The following is a 25,148-nucleotide window of genomic DNA, read 5'->3' as shown; positions in this document are numbered from 1 at the left end:
TCTTTCTCCTAAGTTTTACCCCTCTAACTCCTAGTATGCAAGAAAAGTCTCTTTTCACCTCCAGAAAGGGTAATTAGTCTGCAAATATTCATTCCCTCTACTAAAAACTTTCTTGGTTTTTCTCTTACATTAAAGTCACACATTAATTCAGATATCAAAAGAATTACTTGGAATTAATTACAAATATTACTTTGTATTAGAGAAATAAAAGAACACATCCCTTATGTACTAATCTCCAGGAAACAGGTCTTGTAAAATAAGTGTTGGAGTGGAAGATTATAGGATACAATGTACAGAAAAGAAGTACACCTGACATTTCTGGGCATTATAGAAGAAACAATGAGAATCGATAGCTGATGCATACATCTTGCATTGTATCACAACTGGTGTCTCTGTACCACTATACTTTTCAGTAACAATTTATGAAATGAGAGTTCAGGAAGATGTTTTCTCCCTTAACTTTTGAAGAGAATTTCTCTCAGGTCGGAATAAAATTATGTAGCACTTGGGGATAAAGATGCATCCCAGCAGACCTGCACTTGAGGAAAAAATGGAAAAGACCTCCACCACCACCATGACCTTGCCCTTGGTGCTGTGGTAGACAGGGAGAAATGTGATCCACAAACTGCAGAACAACAGCATGCTGAAGGTCAGCAATTTGGCTTCATTAAATTTGTCAGGGAGATTCCTGGTCAAGAAAGCCACAATGAAGCTCCCTAAGGCAAGGGAGCCATGGTATCCCAAGACACAGTAGAATGCAGTAACTGAGCCCTTGTTGCACACAATGATGATTTTGCCACATTCAGAGTCTGCATGAATGTCAATAGAGGGAGGAGGAACTAGCAGCCATATTGCACAGACAATAATTTGGATAAGGGTACATATGGCAATGATGTAGTTGGGTGCCCTTGAAATCATGAAGAACCTCATCCTTCTTCCAGGGGCTATGACTATGAAAGCCAAAAGCACAGTCACTGTTTTGGCCAGCACAGTGGAAATAGCCACAGTGAATACAACTCCAAATGTGATTTGCTGTAGAATACAGGTAGCTGAACTGGGATGGCCAATAAAGAGCAAGGGGCACAAGAAACAAAACATGAGTGAGATGAGCAAGATGTAACTAAGATTCTGGTTGTTTGCCTTCACAAGGGGAGTGTCATGGTGATTGACAAAGACCACAAGAACAAGCACTGTGAATGCAGAGAAGCACAAGCCTATTGAGGCAAGAGTCTTTCCCAAGGGGTCTTCATAGGTCAGAAAGACCACAGATGTGGGAATGCACTGGTTCTGCTCTCTGTTGCCATACAGGTCCTCTGGACACCTCACACATTTTTCCACATCTGATGAAGAAAGGAAAGTATGATTAATGCAGCTTTAGCCATTTATTGACTGGATATTTCAATTGAATGTGCTGAAGTAGCATTGCACTATATGCATTTGTTTCTGAGAATGGAGTCGAAGGACATTGCTGAATAACAATGCTTTCATTTCATAATACTCATTCATTATCTTTATGGGGAATGAAACCAAACCCACTGTGTATTATCTAATTTACGATGTGGTGATGATGTCATTTGTTTTATTATCAGAAAGCACAGATATTTTCAGTACATGACTTAAACTGGTGAATTGACAGAGGGTAAAATCATTAACCAATATTTTGCACAGAGTGTATTTTAAAGTCTCTGATCCCATGGCTGTAGTGCCTCCTGATGTCTTTCTGTCTGTTTTATGTATATTCTTCCTGTAATAGATGGGGACTTTGTCTTCTATTAGGACACTTTCTGTGATATGTTTTCTAGTTTGAATTTCCTAGCCCAAATCCATTGACATAGAAGAAATTCTAAACATAATCTGTAGTGACACTCAGAATTCACACATGGCAGGCCAACACAAAGTAGATTCATTTGACCTTAGGAAAAATGAGCAGGGAATAGGTGACAGAAACAGGAGATAGAGAATGAAGGAGAAGAGGAAAGCAATAAGAAAGACGGGGAAGAGTTTTTTGGCCATGGAGGACAAAGAACTGCTCAGGATATGTAAGACATAGACATGGCTTCTTTGAAAATGGCAGCTAATAAAGATGAAAGGGAAACCCCTGGGTAGGCTGAAGTGTTTAATTTTGATTGGAAAGTTTAATTAGGACAGACACAACAGAGTTTTGGGAAGCTGGACTTCAATTCTTTGAATGCTGTACCTTGATAGTCAGCCTCAGAAGGAGGAAGTGCCCAAATAAGGGAATAGACATTGGTGACTAGCTTTAAGAATATAATAGCCTTAGTTAGCATTTCTATTGCTGTGAAGAGAACCATGACCCCATTAGCTTTTACAAAGGAACACATTTGATTGAGTGGCTTTCAGTTCAAAGGCTCAGTACATTATCATCATCGGGGGACATGGTGCTATGCATGCAGACATAGTTCTGGAGAAGAAGCTGAACATTTTACATCTTTGATCCATAGGTAACAGGAAGAAAACTGTCTCACTTGGTATGGCTTAAGCATATAAGATGCCTCAAAGTCTCCATCCACAGTGGCACAAATCCTCCAATAAGACCACACCTTCTCCAACAAGACTCCACCCTCTAATAGGGCCAAATTCATTCAAACTATCACTGAAATCTCATGATTTTAGGCAAGGCAAAGGGAATGGAGAAGAAAGGCAGGTCTTGCTAGAGCCATATTTCCATGCTTATTGTAAACTAACGTTCCCTCAATATTAGTAAGTTGTGTGTGTGTGTGTGTATATGTGTATGTATGTACATGCAAAAGTAACAACAGAGCTCTATTATGAGAGTGATTGGGTTTATATGGGGGAAGCAGGAGGGTGAGAGTGAAAGAAGAATATTACATATATATAATTTTTATGTTTATAAATGCAAAAATAATTAATCAAAAAATCTGTCCCCAGTTGTGTCCTTATCTGGAAGTAGGGATAGTTTGTCCATGAGTCTTGTTCATAAGAAGCAGTAACCCCCTCCTGAAGGCAGAAACTTCTGTATATACTTAGCATTAGCAAGCCTTTTTTCCTGATTTTATCACCTTTGGGAACAGACCACCACCTTTCTTCCTCTTTCACTAATTTCCATCTAGGAGAGTCTAAGATTTTGAGAGTATACTAAAGTGCTAAGTAGATATTGATATAATACCATGATCACAATAAAAGAAGAACACTCAAGCAAGAGTGATAGGACAGAGGTTTGTTTGGAGGAATAATATCCTGTCCATAAGTTGCAGTCTCCACCATGGAAAGTTTATGAAACTTGAGTAAATTTGCTCTGAAACATTGGACAATTGCGTAGAGTCATGATGTGCTTCTAGGTTTCAAGTCGTTTTATCTAGAACAATGTATTTATGGACACATGTAACTAGTTATTTTTTAAGGCATAGAAAATTTTCTCAGTAGTGAAGAGATTATACTGCTCTTGCAGAAGAACTGAATTGAGTTCTAAAGACCCATGTCAGATGTCGCACATCTGACTGTACTCTAAATGCAGGGGCCTTGGATGCCTCTCACATGCACATGCAATTGTGTACACATATCCACCCATTTCACATATACAGATATATATATATATATATATTTATATATATATATATAATGAAAATATTTTCTTTAATTTTTCATGAATTTATTGTTGTAAATACCCTTTATTCTTATGTGTTTCATATGTAAAACAATTTCTTTAGAGTTGATTTAAGTAAATTGATGTAAGTTGTATGTGCAAGTGCATAGGCATCTGAACACAACCTCTAAGACTTGTCAACATCTTTCTATTACATGGGCCCAAGGAATGAACTCATCATCAGCTTTAGTAGAAAGGGATTTAACTTCTGATCTGTTTTACTGGCCATAAATATTCTTTAAGAACTTTCATTATATAGGATGAAAGGATAGAAAACGTAAGTATCTGCCATTGTTAAATAACCAACTCTAAATAATCATTTGACTAACATAGGCTGTGTAGGTGACAACACCATTTGGATAACTGTAGCTAGTTGCTATCATTCATAACCATTGTGTCTTCTACTTTTTACTTTATTAACTAGGCTGTATATAAAAATACTGATTATAGTACTCCATATTTTCTACTTTATGTGGGAACAATTCTCCACACGTCTCTAGATTTCAAATCACAATGATACTTTGAAAGGGGGATCTCTGGATATAGCTTGAAATCCTTTGTATGATCATGAACAATTTCTTATAATTTCCCAAGGATTTGTTTCCAGTCTTCATTAATCTTACAGAGACAGAAGACTTATGTTTGGTTTCTAGAACCCATATAGCAGAGTTCAAGGGATCAGAAGCCCTAGTCTGTTCTACATTGATTCCCTGCATATATATGGTACCTGTCAACTTATAAATTTATGTAGTAACACAAAAAACACATAAATATAAAATAAATATTAATAAAGTTTTATAATTGGAATCTATTCTACTTGTAATTTCAAAGGTAAAGACCTTCTATGGAATTCCCTCACATTGTGGTTTGATTATCAAAATTTCTATGAGAAAATGCCACCTACCCTGGATTTCCAATGAGTCAAAGATGTATGTCATGGCATAACATGTTACTTAAAGTGACATTGTTAATGATCATAGTCCTATCAAAACTAACTTGGGAAAGTGATATGATTTATTTGTACAGTGGACTTTTAGAACCTTTGATCATGCCAGTGTGTTTGGGAGAAGATGATCTATATGAAGAATTTATCTCAGCAGCAAACACTCACTTGTCTCATTAGAAACTTCATTTTCTGGACAGGGGATGCAATCAAAACAGCAGGCTGCAACTCCCTCCTGCAAGAATTTTCTGAATCCAGAATACAGGACCACAATCAGCACTGCACACAGAGGGTGGCATCTAAGGAAAATTAGACACAGGCTGATATAAGGAGTCTAACCTACTCCTTCCATAACAAAATTATATTAGCATGTTGAAATATCAATAAGCTTATTTTATATATACCAAATGAGTGACCACATTCAACTTAGTATATTTTATAATGCCAAAAAAGAAAATGTGATGGTATTGTGTTCCCCGAAATATTGTGCACCCTAATAAGCTTATCTGGGGTCAGAGACAGAACATCCACAATATTAAACATAGAGGATAGGCAGTGGTAGCATGAGCCTTTAATCCCAGCACTTGGGAGGCAGAGCTAGGCAGAAATCCATGTCTTCAAGGATACAGCCAAGCATGTTGACTGAAGCCTTTAATCCCAGAAAGCGAGGCTTTAATCTCAGGGCATGGTGGTAGAAAGCAGATAGATATATAAGGCGTGAGGATCAGGAACAAGAAGCATTTGGTTGGTTAAACATTTGGCTGGTTAAGCTTTTAGGTTTTGAGCAGAACAGTTCAGCTGAGAGCCATTCAGATATGAGCACACAGAGGCTTCTAGTCTGAGGAAACAAGATCTGCTGAAAAGTGGGCCAGGTTGAGGTTAGCTGTGTCTTGTTCTGTCTCTCTGATCTTCCAGTGTTCACCCCAATAACTGGCCTTAAGTTTGATTTTTACTTTTTTTTTCAATTCCTTTTTTTTATTATTATTATTTTACAACGCCATTCAGTTCAACATAATAGCCACAGATTCCCCTGTTCTCCCCCTCTCGCCCCCCTCCCCCCATCCCACCCCCCATTCCCACCTCCTCCAGATCAAGGTCTTCCCCAAGGACCGGGGTTGACCTGGTAGACTCAGTCCAGGCAGGTCCATTCCCCCCCTCCCAGACCGAGCCAAGCATCCATGCATAGGTCCCAGGATTCAAACAGCCAACTCATGCAACGAGCCCAAGGACCCGGCACCAACACACAGCTGCCTCCAAAACAGATCAAGCCAAATGACTGTCTCACCCATTCAGGGGGCCTGATCCAGTTGGGGGCCCCTCAGCCTTTGGTTCATAGATCCTGTGCTTCCATTCATTTGGTTATTTGTCCCGGTGCTTTATCCAACCTTGGCTTCAACAATTCTCGCTCATATAAACCCTCTTCTTTCTCACTAATTAGACTCCCTGTGCTCCACCAGGGGCCCAGTCGTGGATGTCTGCATTCAGATTCCTCAGTCCTTGGATGGGGTTTATGGCACACAAATGTATGAAAACAATCTGATGTAAGAAGAGTAACTTCTCAGTCTTAGAAATTTAGGAATAAGAATGGGTTGTTTGCTGTGGGTGAACACCATAGAGCTTGCAAACTGATTTATCTACCTAATTTCACCGTGACAGAAAGTACATTACAAAAGTTAGAGGGAAGCATAACTAAAATATTTCTCTCCATTGAACTAGACGGCTGTCATTTACTTATGCATTTTATTACTGCATAATTGATGTATGAGTCCCCAGTTTACTGTGGGCAGTGCTGTCCCTAGGCAGGGCTGTAGGAGAAATCTACCAGAGCAAAGCAGTAGACAATGTTCCTTCAGGGTCTATACTTTAGTTGAAGGATCCAGATCCTTGCTTTGACTTCCCTTTGCTGTAACCCATGAGCCTAATAAACCCTTCCTCCTCATTTTGTTTATGGTCAGTGTTTAATTACAGCAACAGTGCAACAATGTAGGATAAATGGATATCAGAAACATGGGAAATATCTCTTCAAACCTCTGACAGCAAACATGACTCCAATAAATAACACTGCACAGCATGACATTCAGAGTGTAAAGAGAATAACAGCTAAGTAGGCAGAGCCTGGTGTATTTCTTGTGACAAAGTGTTGAACTGATATGCATTAAACTGAAATGTGGAATGTTTCCTGAGGTGAAAGGGCCTTATAATGCCTGCAAATATTTGGGGAACTGGAATAAAAGTGAGATTGTTGAAAGTTAATTATAAGATTTCTTAAAGTTTAAAATATAAAAACTGTATATAATCAAAAACCTGGTGATAGGGATCTATATACTGTTTAACACAGCTGCTGATGGTCATGTACTCACATGCCATCCTTTGTTGAGTATAGAGTTCTGTGTCAGAACCACAGTGTCTCCTATGCATTGGCTCTTTCATGTCTCCACAGTGTGATTAACTACAAATATTCCTTTTTGTTGTGGTTATCTTTAAAAAGGTTTTCACAATGTGTTGTTGGTAAATCTTGACTAACTATATATAATATGTAAACTAAGATAACATAGAGATCTGCCTCTCATGCCTCCCGAATGCTAGAATTAAAGGTGTAAGCTACAAGTGGGCACATTTCTTTCCTTGTTTATGTATTTCATGTTTATCATTTCTTTTTGTACTTGCTATGATATTAAGGACTATTTTGAAGGTGAGTGGAGAAAATGTATCTTCTCATCCAATTTTTTTTAATCTTCATTAAATTATTTAATTTTTTTGCCAACCACAGTTTCCCCTCCCTCCTCTTATCCAGTTCCCTCTCCACCATTCCTCTCTACTACAACACCCACTCCTCAGAAAGGGTAAGGTCTTCCATTAGAGTCAACATAGCATGGCATACTAAGTTGAGGAAGGACATAGCTCCACCCCCCTGCATCAAGTTGGTTGATAAATCCCACCATAGGGAATAGGTTCTAAAAAGACAGTTTATGTGCCAATGACAGAGCTTTATCCCACTGCAAGGAAATACAAACAGGCCAAGCTATACATTTATTACCCACATGCACAGGAATTAGGTAAGTCCCATGAAGGCTCCCTAGCTGTTGGTCTACATTCCTTAAGCTTCCACTACTCTGGTCACCTGTCTCTGTGGGTTGACCTGTCATGATCTGGACCCTACTTGCTCATATAATTCCTTCTCTATTAAACTGTACTCCCACATCTTGGATCAGTGCTTGGCTGTTCATCTAATCATCTGCTTCCATAGTTACTAGATGAAGACTCCATGATACAGTAAGGGAACTCACCATTATGATTATAGGAGAAGGCACATTCAGGTACCCTCTCTAGGAATCTTTGCTGGGCTATTCTTGTAGAATCCTAGGTGTTTCTCTGGTACCAGGTTTCTCCCTATCCCCATAATGCCATAATTACCCTTTCTCTCAATATATATCCTTTATTACTCTCCCTCTCCATCCCTCCCACAACTGGGCCACCACAAAAGCTCATGTCCCCTTTGCTCAGTTTACCAAGTGATTCCAGCAATTTCCCCTCCTAGGGTGATCCATGTTTCCCTCTTCATGTTATTTTTAACTAGCTACTCTGGAGCTGTGGAGTGTTATCATTTGCTTTCCATTTTATGTTCAGTTAATGAGTGAGCACATACCATGTTTCTATACCTGGGTCTTGGTTAACTCACTCAGGATGATAACCCTCATCCAAAGAATGGATAAAGGAAATGTGATACATTTACATAATTATTCAGCAGCAAGAAAACAATGACATCATGGAATTTTAAAGCAAGGAGGTAACTAGAAAAAATTATCATTGTCCAATTTTTGCTCATTTCTTTTGAGGGAGGGTCTGTATATGCAATCCTAGCTCCCTTGGACTCACTATGTACACCACACTGGCCATAAACTGAGAAGTTTTTGCTTGCCTCTCCATCCAAGAGTTTGATTATAGTCATGCACCACCACATACACCTGGCCTCACTAGGACTCTTAATGAAATTCTTTGAGTTTCTCTTCCTGTAGTATAATCGTGTAAATAAGATTGCCATAGGAAAACTTCTTATGTGATTGGGCTGGGAAAAATTATATAATAAGAAAGGAAACTTCAATAATTCAAGGACGTGTTCCTTCTATTATGTTAGGTTTTTTTATTTTAAATCTAATTGGATACTGGACTCTGTTAAGAGCACATTCTTCACATATTTGGATAATCATATAGTCCTATGCTTGAGTCTATTTATGTGCCCCATTTACTTAGCTGACCTGCATATGCTGAACCATCCTCGTATCCCTGGAATGAAGCTATATTTGTCACAGGGACAGAACTTTCTGTTGTGTTGTTGACTTATATTAGTCAGTGTTTATTTGAGAATTTTTCCACCATATCCATCCAAGTGTTTGGTCTCTCATTTACTTTATTATGTTCTACTTCTTCAAAATTATTTCCCTCCATAATTACAGAAGGAATCTCTCTACATTTGAAAGCAAGGTTTGTTTTAGAAGAAAAAAATGAATGTTGGTTTGACAAAACAATATTTTTGTTCATGTATTATGATTAGAGAATGTGAAGATTGACATTAATTTTACATTGATAATCATTTGCTAATTATTGTCCATTTTTGTTATTGCAATACTTGATACAGTTTGATAACATTTGTTTTTCTATCTGGTGTTGTAATGTTTGCTGTCTTTCTCTTCTTTGACCACTCATATTTATCTTACTTTTCAGTGTGTAGTAGTTCTTCAAATGTCTTTCATAGAAATGTTAGAGTGGTTATGAATTCTTAAAACTCATATATATCATGGAACATAGATCTGTCTTAGTATTTGTTAGTCCTTAAAGAACTTACAGAATGAATCTTTCTGTCTCTCTGTCTCCCTCACTCTGTTTCTCTGACTTTCTCTCTCACATATACGTATATATGGATTCACACAAATTATTAGAAAGTCTTCTAGGATGCAGTCTAGCTAATCTAGCAATCACTAGGCATAAATGACAATCCAAAAATGTAGAAACTTATCATTCTATGATGTGGAATGTGTCAGCTCATCTTAAGAAAACACTTAAATACCATAGATGGTTCTAATGCCAATGAAGGAATGGACTTCCTAGCAAGATGAGAGAGAGCAAAGAACACAAGTTTCCTTTTTAAATGTCCGTATATATGCTTCCATCACAGAGGGAGATTTTCAAAATCAAATGACGTAATTCAAAGTTGTGTCTTTCCAACTTAAGAATCAAATAAAAGATGTGTCTTTTCCCAGGTTAAAAGATGCCAATTACAGTCATGACTTCCTTTTTCATCTTTTTTGGGTTTTGTTTTAGAGACATGGTTTCTCATTGTAGCTCTAGCTGTCCTGGAGCTCCCTCTGTAAAAGAGTCTGGCCTAGAACACAAAGATCCCTCTGCCTCTGACTCTACAGTGCTCAGATTAAAGGCATGTACCATGTCACATAAAATAAGGCCTATCTCCCTATCTCAAAGATCTGGGTAACAAATTAATCTTACAACTTCAAGTTAAGTGAAAATATCTCTCAAGTGTGCCCTCCATTTTTGATTTTGATAAATTCCAGATGCATTCAAGTTTATACCCCTGAAGAGACTCACAGCCTCCTTTGACTATAAATAACTTTGTTGTGTACAGTAACATCTTTAGCTGCTTGGATTGCATCACTGTTACTCTCCCATTTTAAGAAAGTTCATGAAGGAATCTGCTGTTTCTAGAAGGGGCCTTTTTATGAAATGGGTTTCCCTCTCTGCAACCGTTAATTTCCTTCCTTTATATGTATAAATCAAATTTTAATTAATATATGTGACAGGAAGGTTCTTTTCTGATATTAAATGCCCTGCTTCAAGATGGCCACCTGTCTCACTATATTTTAGAAAATTCCCATTGTATTTTACTGGATATACTATTGATGTCATTGTGTGTCCTTCTTCTCTTCTGCCCATTGTTTGAAAATTTGATTGTTTAATGGTAACCCCCTCCCTGGTCCTATACATATTTCATTTGTCCTAATTTTTTATCTTTGTCACAATTTCAGTTTTCTAAATGTTCTGCTTAGTCTTCAAGGCTGCCAACTTGTCTTCAACTTTAAATATTCCTTTGGAGAAAAGTTTTCCTGAGATATTTTGGATTTATTTTATTTCCTTTGCATATTTTAGTTTGACTTTTTCATAATTTTTTACATTTAGGAATGCATCTGTCATATGTTCTCTCAGTTACTTATTGCGTGTAAGATTTTTATCTCATTGCATTGTTCTAAATGTGATTTGTGTCCTGTTTGGCATTCTGGAACATTGTTAGAAATATTCTTTGAAATCTTTTTTCAATATGTCATTGAACATAATTATATTTAAGGCTATGACTGGAACTGCATCCTGACCACTGTCTACCACCCTACAGCTCCACTGCTCACCTTTCATATTTGGTTTTCTGGAAATGCAACAGCCTGAAAAGAGTGAACATCACCATGGTTCCATCAGTGCCTAGCCCCGGGTATGACACTGGAAATGCAGGGAGTCAGTGCAGGAGGCACAGCAGGTTGCAAGGGCATCAGATGCTACCATAGGTCCAGGGTCCTGAACAGACCAGATCAGCTGCCCCTGGAGCCCTGAGGCCCCAAGCCTAGACTCTGGATAGCAAATACCGAGTATGTGGAGATTTTTTAATTTTTTTTATTTTATTTATTTTGTTTTATTTATTTATTTTGGTTTTTCAAGACAGGGTTTCTCTGTGTAGCTTGCGCCTTTCCTGAAATTCAATCTGTAGCCCAGTCTGGCCTTGAACTCATAGAGATCTGCCTGGCTCTGCCTCCCAAGTGCTGGGATTGTTTTTTATAAATATTTTTATTTTATAATTAATTTAATTTTACCTATTAGCCAGTGATTCCCCTATCCTCCCTTCTCCCATCCACCAACTTAACCCCACATTCCACCTCCCATTCCCACCTCCTCCAAGGCAAGGTCTGCCTTGGGGATTCAGCCCAGCCAGGTTGATTCCATTGAGGCAGGTCCAGTTGTCTCCTCCCTACAGCAAGGCTGAGCGATGTTTCTCAAAAAGGCCTTAGATTCCAAAATGCCAGCTCATGCATCAAGGAGAGGTCCCAATCCCACTGTGTGTGGTCAGGGGTTCCTAAACCATTCAAGCTCATCAAATGTCTCACTTATTGAGAGAGTCTGGTCTAGTTCCATGGGGGCTCCTAAGCTATTGGTTCATAGTTCGTGTGTTTGTCTATTTGTCCATGTGCTTTTTTGAGTCATGGTCTCCATATTTCTTACTCACAGCATCCCTACTCTCTCTTACAGGTTGGACACCTGGAGCTCCACCTGGGTGTTAGCTGTGGATCTCTACATCTGCTTCCACCTGTGGTGATATTTTATTTGTACTGAAATGTTATTTTAATTTTATGTTAATAAATAAAGTTGCCCTGGGGTCAGAGCTATTAGAGCCATAGTAAGAGTGTGGTGGTTAGAAGAGCTAGGTAGGTTTCTGTGTGTTCAGGGATACAGGCAGTATTGGAGACATACGCCTTTAAGACCTGGAGGGCGGTACTTACAGGCAGTGATGAGGCAGTCATGTGGTTGGGTTTACAACCAATGAGAAGGCAGAACAGAAAGATTATTTAAACAGGGACACAGGAAGTACCTCCCTCTCTCGGGGAAGCTAGGAGCACTGCAGGAGGTAAGATTTTATCTCTGAGCTCTGACCTCTCGGCTTTTCTCTTTTACCTTGGCTCTGTGTTTCTTATTTTAATAATACAATTGGTTACATCTACATCTGGCGCCCAACGTGACAAGAATCCATTAAAAACTGCTTGGGGCCAGCTCCCTAGCCGGAGCAGCCGGCTCCCTAGCCCCGGCCCAGGTCTGGGCTCAGGCTGGACTGTGAGCTGCTTGCTTAAAGCCAGTGCTACAAACAGCTCAGGCCTGCCCTGATAAACAGGGCCCCTGCCTGTAAAGCCAAGTCTTGACTCGGTTCACGAGGGAACAAGTGGCTGGCTTTAAGCTTTAGACGGCTACCCCTTCGCTTTCACTTTCACTTTCACTTTCGCTTTCGCTTTTGCTTTCTCTCTTGCTTTCTCTCTGTCTCTCTGTTTCTGTCTCTCTCTCTCTCTCTCTCTCTCTCTCTCTCTCTCTCTCTGGATTTACACCTAGGACTCTAGGTGGCTGTTTTGAAATTCGCTCGGATTTCTACTGTTCTACGCAGATTTGGTAAGTCATAAAGGAAACTATTTAAAAGACAAATTTTTTCCACATTTAAAAAAATGGGTTTCCTGTGTACATTGGAAGAAAATTGGGTTTTGTTTGAAATTTTAGGCAGTCTGACAATGGAACAACTATATGAAAAGATTAGTATTATGGGAATTATGCAGTTTATCACCATGCTTATTCTCATTTTACTATTTAAAAAGATAGTCGATTTAAGTGCCAGGATAACAGCTTTAGAAAAACCTGTTAATTTTAACAGTGAAGTTGGTTCAAGTTTGGATCATAAGGTTACAGAAAGAAAGCCTGTTTTCACACAGTCATCCTTAATTTATCCTGTAACCGCACAGCAGATGCCTGATCAAATGGCTACACAAAATATCTGGGCTCCAATTGAACTGATGGATTTTAAAAGGTTTAAGGAGGCAATAGTATCTTATGGCATGCATTCCCCATATGTAAAGCAAATGTTAAACTCTTGGTCAACATATAATAGGATTATACCACAGGACTGGCGGGACCTTGCACAAGCTGTTCTGGAACCCAGCCAGAGAATTCAATTTCTAACGTGGTTTAAGGAGGAAGCTAGAAACGTAGAAACACAATGGAGGGATAAAGGAATACAAGTTTGTCAGGATCAGCTTATTGGAGAAGGCCAATATGCTTCAATACAAACACAATGTTTATATGATGTTCAAACCGTAATTTTATGTCGAATGGCAGCCTTGAATGCATGGGACAGAGTTGATGAACCAGGAAAAAAACATGAGTCATTCACAAAGGTTATGCAAGGCCCAAAAGAATCTTTCACAGATTTTTTAGAAAGACTGGCTTCAGCAGTAAACAGAATGGTCTCAGGATCAGAAGCTAGTAAGGCAATAATTGAAGCTTTGGCATTTGAGAATGCGAATGCAGCATGCAAAAGAATAATCAGGCCTTTAAGGGCAAGATCTGCACCTTTGGAAGATTGGATTAGAGAAACAATTAATGTTGAGGTTGATGAGCATGATACGTGGGTAGGAGAAGTAATTTCAAAAGGTTTGAGGAGTGTTAGATGTTTTGGGTGTGGAAAGCAAGGACATTTTAAAAGGGACTGTAAACAGGTCATTCCTAGAAGCAATGTTTCTTCAAGGAACAATGGCAACAGAAGGCCCCTTCCTTCTGGAGTATGCAGAAGGTGTGGTAAGGGAAAACACTGGACCAACGAATGTAGATCAACAAAGGACAGACAGGGTAATCCTTTGCCTCAGTTTTCGGGAAACTCCCGGAGGGGCCTCATGCAGGCCCCCATAGCAAAACCAGTTCAAACCTTTCCTGCAGCTGTAGAGGAAATCCCTGCTCTGAGTGATTAAATAACCAAATGACTATTGGAATAAATCATGCTGGTCAGGATGATGAAACAGAGAGAATAGAAAATTCAGGAGAAAACATAAAGAAAATTTTTTGGCAAACTTCTATTAATGAACAGAGACCAAAATTAACGATAAAAATAAATGGTGTTTTGTTGTCTGGTCTGGTAGACACAGGTGCGGACATTACCATAATTGCACCAGAATTTTGGCATCCAGCTTGGCCTCTTCAGGAGGTAAACGTTCAACTGTTAGGAATTGGGACATTATCTGGAGTGAAACAGAGTGCAAGATGGCTGGAATGTATAGGTCCAAAAGGACAGAGAGGAAAATTAAAACCATATGTCGCTAACATAGCTATGAACCTGTGGGGTCGAGACTTGTTGCAACAATGGAATACTCAGATTAAAATCCCTCCAATCTCAGAAACAAATCATAAACTAGCACATGTTTCTGAGAGAAATATTAGAAGGCATTATTTTGAGTGGTCACCGGCCATCCATATTATACAAGAACAGGGCACAACAACTGATAATCTTCCAAAAATACCAACAGCTCTACCTTTAAAATGGTTAACAGACAAGCCTGTATGGGTTCAGCAATGGCCTTTAACAACAGAGAAACTCCAGGCTTTAGAAGAGCTGGTAGAAGAACAGTTAAATGCTCAGCATATTGAACAGTCAACCAGCCCTTGGAATTCTCCTGTATTTGTTATTAAAAAGAAATCTGGTAAATGGAGAATGGTAACAGACCTTAGAGCAATTAACAAAGTAATTCAGCCGATGGGCTCTCTACAATCTGGAATTCCTTTGCCTACTCTGTTACCAAAAGGATGGCCTCTCATAGTTATTGATTTAAAAGACTGTTTCTTTTCAATACCCTTACAAGAAAAAGACAGAGAAAGATTTGCTTTCACAGTGCCTACTTATAATAATTCTCAACCGGTTAAAAGATTTCAATGGAGGGTCCTCCCACAGGGAATGTTAAATAGCCCAACTCTGTGTCAATATTTTGTACAACAGCCATTGGAAGTGATACGTAAAAAATTTCCTAAATCTGTAATTTATCATTATATGGATGATATTTTACTAGCTGACTCAAATGCAGATACTTTAGAAAGAATGTTTGAAGAAGTAAAGAAAATTTTGCCTTGCTGGGGATTACAAATTGCTCCTGAAAAGATACAAAGAGGAGATTCAATTAATTATTTAGGATATAAAATAGAGCTACAAAAAATTAGACCCCAAAAGGTGCAAATTAGGAGAGATAGACTACAGACTCTTAATGACTTTCAAAGATTATTTGGAGATATTTCTCATCTACGAACTATTGTTGGGGTAAAAAATGATGAACTGACTAATTTGTTCAAAACCTTAGAAGGTGACAAGGACCTAAATAGTCCAAGAGAATTATCACCTGAAGCTGAGAAAGAATTGGCCTTGGTAGAAAAGAAAGTACATGAAGGGAACGTGGATCGTATTGATCCAAAGCTGGATTGCATTTTGGTTATTTTACCTTCTAGGCATTCCCCTACTGGAATATTAATGCAGAGGGAAGATATTATATTGGAATGGATATTTTTACCAAATAAACCAAATAAAAAATTAAAAACTTATGGGGAAAAAATCTCTGACTTGATTTGGAATGGAAAATTGAGACTTCGTCAGTTAGCAGGAATAGACCCAGCAGAAATTGTTGTACCTTTAACTAAGGAGGACATTGAAAAATTATGGACAGAAAGTGAACCTTGGCAAAGAGCTTGCAGTAATTTTTTGGGAGAAATTAACAGCAAATATCCCAAAAGCAACAGAATTGATTTTATAAAGAGAGCTGATTGGATCTTGCCTCGAATTGTACGGCAAAAACCCATATCTGGAGTTTGTACATTTTATACAGATGCCAACAAACAAGGAAAGGCAGGTTACAAATCAGAAAATTTAAGTAAAGTGGTACAAAGTCCTTATAATTCAGTGCAAAAATCAGAATTGTATGCTATTCTGTTGGTATTAATGGATTTTTCAGAACCTCTCAACATAGTAACTGACTCTCAGTATGCTGAAAGAGTGGTATTACATATTGAGACTGCAGAATTTATCCCTGATGCTTCAGAATTAACTTCACTATTTATTCAATTACAAGATACAATCAGGAAAAGGAGTCATCCTTTATATATAACTCACATCCGATCTCATACTGGTCTGCCAGGCCCTCTAGCACAAGGCAATGATGAGATTGATAAATTATTGATAGGAAATGTGCTGGAGGCCTCAGACTTTCATAAAAAACATCACGTCAATAGTAAAGGTTTAAGATGAAGCCATATATACACAGCCAAGAAGAATGGACAGCTGAATTCAAAAGCCATCAACAATTTCCAGAATTTAAAATCCTGAATCATGACATGACACTAGTGGAATTCAGGTGTTTCTGGTACATGGACTGCTCTCACCCAGTGTGAGGTTGAACTGTTGACCTTGTGTACAACCTACTTCACAAATGAGTCTGTCAGATACGCTAAGCCTATAGGCTGAAGATGATGCCCCAACACTGCAGAGAAACCTCAGGTGACTGTCCAGGCAGCTGGCTGTTTCTGTCAACTCACAAAATTTTTGGAAGCTGCTTTTGTGCACTTCTTGTTTTTATTTTTGTTAGCTAATATTATTTCCTTCTTGGGTCTCTGAGGGAGTTGAAGATTAGTTAGTTATAGTTGAAGATTAATTAGGATAGAAAGTGAATTAGATACATTTTGGACTTACTAAAATAGGATAGATAAGGGAATTATTTTCTCTGATTTGTCAAATACAAATGGACTAGACATCGTTTAGGTATTTGTTACTTGTATATATTGTATATAGTTATTGTACTTTTGTATATAGTTTTTCTTTTGTTAGTTATAACCTTTTGCCTTTTTTCTTTTTATTAAAATAGAAAAGGGGAAATGTGGTGATATTTTATTTGTACTGAAATGTTATTTTAATTTTATGTTAATAAATAAAGTTGCCCTGGGGTCAGAGCTATTAGAGCCATAGTAAGAGCGTGGTGGTTAGAAGAGCTAGGTAGATTTCTGTGTGTTCAGGGATACAGGCAGTATTGGAGACATACGCCTTTAAGACCTGGAGGGCGGTACTTACAGGCAGTGATGAGGCAGTCATGTGGTTGGGTTTACAACCAATGAGAAGGCAGAACAGAAAGATTATTTAAACAGGGACACAGGAAGTACCTCCCTCTCTCGGGGAAGCTAGGAGCACTGCAGGAGGTAAGATTTTATCTCTGAGCTCTGACCTCTCGGCTTTTCTCTTTTACCTTGGCTCTGTGTTTCTTATTTTAATAATACAATTGGTTACATCTACATCCACCAGTCACTGGATGAGAGTTCTATCATGACAGTTAGGGTGTTCAGCCATCAAATCATCAGAGTAGGTCATCTCAGGCACTCTCTTGACCATTGCCAGTAGTCTATAGTGGAGGTATCTTTGTGGATTTCTGGGGACCTCTCTAGCACTCTGCTTCTTCCTATTCCCATGGGGTCTTCATTTATCATCATGTCTCTTTCCTTGTTATCCCACTCTATTCATGACCCAGCTGGGACCTCTGGTTCCCCTAAGCTCACTTTCCCTCTCCCTTGCCCTCCATTACTTCCCCTTACATCCGGTTTGCTCCTATAGATCTCTTCCATTTCTCTGTCGCTGAGTGATCCCTGTGTCTTTCTTAGGGTCCTCTTTAATAGGCAGCCTCCCTGGAGTTGCAATCTGGTTACCCTTTGCTTTACATCTAGTATCCATTTATGAGTGAGTACATACAATGCTTGTCTTTCTGAGTCTGGGGTACCTCAGTCAGGATGATATTTTCTAGTTGCCTTTATTATGTTTAGATATGTTCCCTGTATTCCTGATCACTCCAAGACCTTTGTCATGAAGAGGTGTTGGAGTTTGTCAAAGGGCTTTTCTGCATCTAGTGAGATGATCATATGGTTTTCTTCTTTCAGTTTGTTTATATGTTGTATTATATTGCCAGTCTTTCATATGTTGAACCACACTTGAATCTCTGGGAATGAGGCATACTTAATCACAGTGGATAATTGTTTTAATGTAGTCTTGGAGTATGTTTTCCAATATGATATTGAATATTTTTACATCAATGTTCATGAGGGAGATTGATCTGTAGTTCACTTTCTCTGTTGTATCTTTCTTTGTTTTGGGAATCAGGGTAATTGTAGCCTCATAGAAGCAGTTTGGCAGTGTTCCTTCTGTTGCTATTGTGTGGAAAAGTTAAAGAGTATTGATATTAACTCTTCTTTGAAGATCTTGTCGAATCTGTACTGAAATCATCTCTTCCTGGGGTAATGTTCCATGGGGTGCTGATAGGAAGTTATATTTGTTTTTGTTAGGATGAAATCTTCAGTAGATATTAAGTCCATTTGAGTGATAACAACAGCTAAGTCCCTTATTTCTCTGTTAAGTTTTGATTTGGCACATCTGTCCAATAGTCAGGTGTTGAAGTCTCTGACTATTAATGAGTGGGGTTTTATGTGATTTAAGCTTTAGTAATGTTTCTTTTACATTTGTGAGTGCCCTTGTGTTTGGGACATAAATGTTCAAAATTGAAACTTCATCTTGGTGGATCTTTCCTATGAAGAGTATATCATGCTCTTCTTGATCTATTTGGATTGATTTTAGTTTGAAATCTCTTTTGCTGGATATTAGGATGGCTACACAGCTTGCTCTTAACACCATTTGATTAGAAAGACTTTTCCCAGGATTTTATTCTGAGGTAATATCTATCTTTGAAATTGAGGTGTGTTCCCTGTATGCAGCAGAAAGATGGGTCCTGCTTTCCTATCCATTCTGTTACCCTGTGTCTTTTTATGGGTGAATTAATCCATTGATATTAAGGGATATTAATGCCCAGTGAATTTAATTACTGTTATTTTTTTTGGTGGTAGTGTGTGTACTTCACTTCTTTGGGGTTACTGTTGTGAGGTTATCTATTGCCTGTGGTTTTGGGGTTGTATCTGACTTCCTTAGGTAGGAATTTTTTTAGTGCTTTCTGTAGAGCTGGATTTGTGGATAGGTATTGTTTAAATCTGGTTTTGTCTTGGAATGTCTTGTTCACTCCGTCTATGATGATTGAACGTTTTGCTGGGTGTATTAGTCTAGGCTGGCATCCATGGTCTTTTAGTGTCTGCATTATATCTGTCCCAGTGCTTCTGGCTTTCAAAATCTCCATTGAGAAATTGGGTGTTATTCTGGTGGGATTGCCTTTATAAGTCACTTGGTCCTTTGCCTTATTCCTGCTCTTAATATTCTTTCTTTATTCTGTACATTTAGTTTTTTAATTATTATGTGGCAAAGAGACTTTTTTGAGACTCTAGTCTGTTTTGTTTTCTATAGCCTTCTTTTATCTTCATAGGTATTTCCTACTTTAAGTTGCAAAAGTTTTTTCCTATGATCATGTTGAATATATTTTCTGTGCCTTTGAGTTGGTATTCTTCTACTTTCTCTATCCCTATTATTTGTAGGTTTGGTCTTTTCATGGTGTCCCACATTTCTTGGACATTTTGTGTTATGACTTTTTTGGCTTTGGTATTTTCTTTGACTGATGAATCTATTTCCTCTATTGTATCCTCTACACCAGAGATTCTCTCTTCCACCTCTGTATTCTCTTGGTTATGCTTGCATCTGTGTTTCCTGATCGTTTACTCAAATTTTCTATTTCTAGCATTCCTTCTGTTTGTGTCTTCTTCATTGTTCCTATTTCCCTTTTCAAGTCTTGAACTGTTTCCCTCACCTGTTTATTTGGTTATTCGTGATTTTATTTAAGGGTTTTATTGTTTTCTTCCAGTTTTTTATTTGTCTTTTCCTCTTTTTCTTTATAGACTTCTTCCAATTTTTTATTTCTTTTAGTCAATTTCTTTATTGATTTCTTCCACTTTTTTGTTAGGCTCTTCCTCAATTTCATTTTTCATTTTTTTTCTTAAAAATCCGCTATCATATTCATGATGCAATTCTTAAAGTTGCTTTATTCTGCTTCTTATTCCTTGTGATGTACAGGTCTTACTGTTGGAGGAGGGCTTCGTTCTGGTGATGTTGTATTGCTCTTTATGTTGTTGTATGTACTTCTGCCTTGACATCGGCCCATCTCTTCCTCTTATGGGTATAAGAGGGAACTGTGTCTTAGCGAGTTGCTGTTGGTCCACTTTGTGCTTGTTGTGTCTGTGGCTCAGGGAGCCATCTCAGCCCCATCTTAGCTCTTGGTCTAATTGGAACAGGCAGATTCTGTGTCTTGGGGAGCTTCTCTTGTGTCAACCCAAGCTAGATGATCCTGTGGCTCACTGATCCACTCTTGGTCTTATCAGGGCTCTTGGTCCAGTTAGAGTTGACAGATTCTGTGTTTCAGGAAGCCTCCCTTGGTCCACTGAGTGGTGGTAGATTCTACTTCTCCAAAAACTACTCTTGTTCTGATGAGGGCTGGCGAATTCCCTGTCTCCTGAGGTTACTCTTGGTCCAGTGACAGCTCTTTGTCCAATGAGAGCTCTCTCTAGGCCTGATGATAGCTGGGGGTTGTTTTCCTAACCTCAGAAATTTGCTGGCGTCTCCACAAGATGGATATGGGGACAGGGCATGTAGATTGCAGGGTGCACGGGGAGGTCATTGTGTGGGACTGGCTTTCCTGCAGGAGCCCTGCCTACTGGTCAGCAACTGAGGCTGAGATGGGCCAGTGTTCCCGGGGCAAATGGTTGGGGCCAGCAATGGGTCCTAGGGGCAGGGCTCACTGGGTATGAAGAGTCACTCACCTCTACGACCAATGAGAGCTGTCAGAAAGTTTGAATTGGATACCTTAAAACCACCCACATCAGAATTCATTCCTATAATATACCTTAGGTTCATAGAAGTATACATCTTTTAAAAATTTCCAAAGCTATTTCTTTTACTACAAATAAAACATCCTTCACACACAGATGAGAAAAATAGGAACAGCCTTGTTTGTTTGAGAGAATTATAAAGAACTAATGGGACCAAGAAATGTTCCTCTATTGAGTATTTTTTTTTACAGAACATGCTTTTATGCTGGAGAATTGGCTCAACACTCTATAACAATTACTGCTCATGTACAGGGTTCAAGTATGACTTTCAGTACCCTCTGGGTGGTCCTGCACTCTCTCCACCACCCAGAGAATCAAGTCATTGTTTTGGCATCCATATGCACAAGGCATACCAGTGTGCAGAGACATATATGCAGACAAGACATCCATACATATTTAATAGAAAAAAAGGAACAAAGAAAGAGAAAGACAGAGACAGAGAGAAAGAAAAAAAGGAAAGAAAGAAAGAAAGAAAGAAAGAAAGAAAGAAAGAAAGGAAGGAAGAAAGAAAGAAAGAAAGAAAGAAAGAAAGAAAGAAAGAAAGAAAGAAAGAAAACAAAGTTACAATTAATAGGGAATCTAAATGGACCATGAAAACGTTCTCTTAATATTTGGTTAGAGATGTTGGCAATTTAGGACCTGTGGGTACAAAGGCTTAAAAAATTATTTAATAAATAATTAATGGTTTGTATGTGTTTACTTTAATCCTCCTTACATTTACCTTCAGTCTTTCAGCATCCATGTCAAAGGTTCAGCAGAAAAAAGACAAGCACTGTATAGTAATCAGAATGGTATCAAGAGGATAATGAATGCTTCACTTGAAATGATAGAGTACACTGATAACTATTAATTTTCTTTTTGTAATAAAAACAAGAAACATGTTCTGGAATGATTTAAAAATAACTGTATGCACGGTATGCATGTATGAGAACCTCAAACAATTAACAAAATGTCACATCAAGAACTGAAAAGAAGCGACATAAAGAGGGAGGCTGGAAAATGCTTCTTGATGTGACAGTCTATTTCAGAGCATCAATTCCAAGGCATCACAAATGGACCCACTTGACAGTGTTACTGCTGTATGACAGAAATAATTACAGTTAAGTCACACCCACCTGTCTAGTTCCTGTGGCCCACTCTATCATATCTTCATATAAATGGAGCTGTTGACCATGTGGAAAATATGGACTATACTCTCCTTTCTTCACCTTGAATCTAAATCCATTTGGGAAATTCCAAATCTGGAAAATGTCATACTCTGCCTGTAGGTTTTCTCTCTGGTTCATATTCACTTTTTCTCCAACACGATTAGTGAAGTGAGTCTTCCTCACTGAAAGAGAGGCAGCATTCTATATTGTGTGTGCCCTTCCTTGATGTCAGAAAGCATATACTGATTTCATCTTAAAGGCAACATTATTGAAGGTGTCCATGAGAGAAATATAAGAGAAATAAAATCAAGTAGATAAAAAAGCTTCATAACATTTTTAGAATTTTAATTCTTTCAGAGGAAACTACCAAAGGAAAACCCAGACATACATGCAGAAACAAAATTTGGTAAGAAAAATGCAGAGAGAATGAAAAAGACTCAAATCCATACAGACATACAGACATAATACAGATACATACAATATACACACATGTATATATGTCAGACACACACATCAAAATGCAGTCAGAAACAGAGAGTCATACTAACCCAAACAGACACACAGAAACAGAAACCTGAAAAACACAGAGGCTCAAACACAAATGCACACATTTATAGACAAATACACATGGGGAGACATACACATATTGAAACACCCACACATAGAAACATTGCCATATACAAATTTATGCTCACAATAAAAGACTGACAGACAGACAGACACACACACACACAGACACACACACATAAAAACACAGAGAAAAACAGATATTCATATGTGCAAGCAGATACACAAAACATGCAGTAGTGACATGCAGCTGAATTGAAAAACACACAGGAAAATATATATAAAACAAACACACATACACAAAGACATTGACACAAGATAAAATTATGCTCAGTTCCACAGATAGATATGCAGATAGACAGATATACACAATATATGCAGCAACGCATATATACACACACATACACAGAAAAAAAAGAATCATAATCCCATACACAGTGAGTACCATTCATTCATACACATGGACACATGTATGTTCAGAAATAAATAAGAGCACCACGGTTACACAGTAATTCCTGTATAATTATTCACAGTATGCTAAACAAGGTCCCTGAGTCTACACTAGGGCAGAATCAGTTCAGAACACTTATGAAAACCATCTCATACACTGATTATAATGTTTGACAATCAATGAACAAGGGCTCATCTTCTTATCACGGAGAGGGTTAATGATGAAGGACTGTTATACTTCCAGTAATAGAAGAAGTGAAATGATATTCAGGTGTTCTGTAATTATGTTACTGATATTCCTTGATAAATTGTGTCCTCCAATCCATTGCTTTGGCATTAATATTATATCAGACTCTAGATTTAATTCCTTACCAGGAAATAATTTCAAAACATTCCCATTTTATTAAATATTTGCTCATCCAGTAATTTAGGGCATCTGACAGTACCTTAAAGGCTACATTGATGACACATAATAGAAAAAACACTACGTTCAAGCAGTTAAAAGAGTGTTCATTCCCATTATACATTTGTTGAAGAAGCATCTCATGGACAGCATGGACTGCAGTATACATAGAATTATATATGTCATAATGGTCATCACTAAAGTCCATGTCAATAGTCTGTCCCATTAGAAATTGTAATGAGGCATTGGATGAACAATTCTTCAGTGTCTTACACTTGGAAGCTCAGACCTCACAGTTAATTTTCATCCATCCTAGCCTTGAAAGGTATTCATCTGTGTATTTCAGAGGGTTCAGTGTCTGGACAAATGTTTAAAAACCAGAAATCTCAGAATGTTGGTGTGCAAAAACTAGTATCCCATGGGGTGAGTCAATTGCGGAGTCTCTCTTACTTATAGTGACATCCCACTGTGAAGTGGTCAAAAATATTCTGTGTACACCTAGAGATTCCCACATTTTAAAGCTCACAGCTAGAGTACTGTCAATGTCACCATAAATGATGACTACATTTGCAGATGATGTTATGATTTGGTTATAATACACTTCAGCTCTTGACATGTATGTAAGGAATTTGGTTGGGATCATGCATACAAAGGAAAAGCAGACTGTATTTTTCTGCATCTCAGTTCTCAAATTTGAGAGAAATTGGGTACCCTGGTCATTGTCAGAGATGGCCACTCCTATCCAGTTCCAGTTGAAGTGAAGCATCAAAGAGACCATTGCCAGGGGTAGAGCTGTATCCTTGGGGACCATCTGATATAGATAGGGAAATTTTTCATGATCACTTAGGATGGTATGGAAAGGTCCATAGGTAAGCTGAAGGATCTAGGACACAGGGAGCATTATGAGGTAGCATGCACTTCTAAGAACTTGTAAACACACTTTCAGCAAGGAGTTCTATAAAAACTTCTCACCTATATTTTTCCCTCATCTCAACTTCAAAAAAGGAATTGAAGCCACATCAAGTTTCTGAATAGTACTCTTGAACCACACTGTTTCACATAATTCAACATACTATTCTTAGCATCTTGGTATTGTTCCAACAGAGTCACAATTTCTTGAAAACCCACACCACAAAAATCTCACCTGTTGAGATACGTAGGGGTCCAAAAATGTCCCAATTATCGCAGATGTTTCCCAATCTGGTCCTGTCAGCATCACATTACAACTAGACTCTTTGTTACACTCATAATTAGGGTAATAATCTTGATTTTTTTCACCGACATGTATTATTCTGTATAATTCTGACATATTCATGCATCTGTCCTCCATCAGTTCAAATACTAATGACATATTTGGCAAAATATCAGGGTTCCTATTGACTTCATCAATGGAAAAAGTTAAGGCCAATGAAAACTGGATGTTTTTGGGTGATGTTCTAAGAGGGTATGATGGTTATTATGGACAGAGACCTAAAAATAATTCTTTGTAGTCAATAGAAGGACTATCCCAAACTGGATGGTATTCCCAACAAGACCCAAATACTGAATCAAATGTCCTATGCTGTGAAGTTGAAATGATGTAATAAGCTATTTTTCAGT

The 25,148-nt window shown here is 38.2% G+C and overlaps 1 pseudogene; it reads right to left on the bottom strand.

Moving 5' to 3' along the window:
- Window positions 1-435: 435 nt before the first annotated feature.
- On the bottom strand, window positions 436-24,900 carry LOC143271220 (vomeronasal type-2 receptor 116-like; annotated as a pseudogene).
- Window positions 24,901-25,148: the final 248 nt, after the last annotated feature.

The sequence above is a fragment of the Peromyscus maniculatus genome, chromosome 1 (genome assembly GCF_049852395.1).
Source record: "Peromyscus maniculatus bairdii isolate BWxNUB_F1_BW_parent chromosome 1, HU_Pman_BW_mat_3.1, whole genome shotgun sequence".
Classification (NCBI taxonomy): domain Eukaryota; kingdom Metazoa; phylum Chordata; class Mammalia; order Rodentia; family Cricetidae; genus Peromyscus; species Peromyscus maniculatus.
Note: the sequence above shows the minus strand (reverse complement) of the source record. Positions and strands in the feature narration are given on the sequence as shown.